Raw genomic sequence first — 2,114 nt, 5'->3', positions numbered from 1 at the left:
CGAGCGCGCTGCTCGCGGCCCCGCTCTTCAGCAAAGCCGCTGCACCCCGCTGCACCCCGCGCCGGACGGGCCCTCGGGAAACGAGCTCTGGGGAAGTCCAGCAGCTACTACTCTGCATCCCGTGACGCGACCACATGCCGATTTGAACACTGGTTATGACCGCTCCACCCGGTTCCCACACCTGCAGCGATAAGCCTCCACCCTGAGCCTCACCTTCTCTTCCTCTGCCTTTAACAAAGCTCTTGCCAGGCAAAAATTCAGCAAAGGCAGCAAGAATGCCCACCGTGTCCAGGCTGCCCAGGCAACGCACCTCCCACCCCAGCCGGAGGGAGCCGCCCCGAGGGGAGAAGGAAGGTCACTCGGAGCCATGCACGTCCCTGGAGAGACAGGCGTTTTTGGACTGTCGCTTGTTTCTTTAAATGAGACTGCTTGTAATTGCTTCACTAAATATTCAGTAGGATTTATGTTATAAAGGCGCAATATGAAATAGCAGTGAAGGTCACGCACGCTCATGACACAGGCTTGAAATATCCTTGTATACCCTAGTCCTTCCCCACTCCTTGCTCCTACGGCCTCACACCGGGATCAGAGCAAACAGGCGAAGTGTGGCAGGTACGTAATTCCGAAAAATTCCCGTTTTGGGGGGAACGTCTACAGCCCTCCTGGCGGGATACTCAAGACGCCAGTTGTCACGAAGGAGCTGAGAGAAATCAGCACTTGCTGTTCTAGACTCGTGATTGCGAATTAACAACAGTTTAAATGCAGCAGCACTTGCCTATAGAAGCAGTTACTGGAAATCAGCGTCGCCTAAGAAGAGAAAGTTACAACCGCGCTGGCTGCATGTGTCCGACACTTCACGAGAGAAGGAATCACAACAGCAGCATTTTTCTTAGTTGTTGCTCAAGAAAACAACTGGCGGTTTGATTAATTACAACACTGAACAAACCAACTCCTTCCCCCCCGCTTCCCCCCGGAAAGAATTACTAGACTTTAGAGCTGCAATCTAACTTTCCACGCTAAAGCTTGGAAGGAGACAGGCCACAGGGTGAAAGCTGCCAGCCAAGGGCCCGCGAGTCCCGTCCCGGCACCGCACGCCGGGCGGCGGAGAGGAGCCGCTGTGCTGAAGCGGAGTTACGGGTTCGCTGCTCCAGTGCTCGCTCCTCGGGAAATTCAAGAAAAGTTTTGTACGCTCTTTAGCCAAATAAACTGTGAAGCAAGTCAGAAGCCAGCAGGACAGACTGACTGGTAGTATTACCTGTGGAAAATTAAAGGTTGTCTTCAGCATCAGTGTTTGTGTGGAAAACAACCACTGCCTCCCACTCCCATGTGGAGCTGTACGCTCCCCGCTCCCGCACCGCGTACGATGTATACAGACAAACGCAAAATAGGCATATAATGTCGAAAATAATAAATAAATAAAATGAAAGACGCATGCCAGCACACAGCCAACTAGTTCATAGGACCAGCTGAAGAGGATATTCACACTATTACAACCCGTATCAGGTGATGAACAGATGCTTCCCTTCCACTATGAGATAAATACCCAATAAGAGAAACGTGAAAATGTAATATCCAGTCTCGCTCTAACTGGAGCCATTTTGCCATTCCTTTCATTCGTGTTCCACTAAATCTCTGCTCACCTTCCACGGTGCAACCGACACGTTACATGCCCAATCTGCATGACAAAGCTCATTTTTATTCCACTCCTGAATGTTTTACTCTAATTGTAATAAATAAATAAAATAAAATTGAACCTTCGGATTTTCAACTATGGCCTGGGGCTTGTAATCTGAATCATTCCTACGTATCTAGGCAATCGCCGCTCTCCTTGCACACCTACTCAGTGTGGCAACGTGCTCTCGGGCAGGGTAAGGGCTATCCCTGCTTTCCCTGCCCTTTGCTCCGCACTGTTTGCTGGTTTGTAATAGCACGACTCTGAGTGACATTTTAATAAAACATAGTGCTGGAGAATTGATAATGAACAGATTTATGTCAAATTATTCAATATCTGCCAGCCTTCTCCGCTCCCACACTCCCCAACTGCAAGTCCAACCCCAGCGGCTGAAGACGCCTGGGATGAGACCACCGCCGCCCTGCTCCCCCCCCCCCCCACC

This window comes from Phaethon lepturus, unplaced genomic scaffold (assembly GCF_000687285.1).
Source record: "Phaethon lepturus isolate BGI_N335 unplaced genomic scaffold, ASM68728v1 scaffold23244, whole genome shotgun sequence".
Taxonomy (NCBI): domain Eukaryota; kingdom Metazoa; phylum Chordata; class Aves; order Phaethontiformes; family Phaethontidae; genus Phaethon; species Phaethon lepturus.
Note: the sequence above shows the minus strand (reverse complement) of the source record.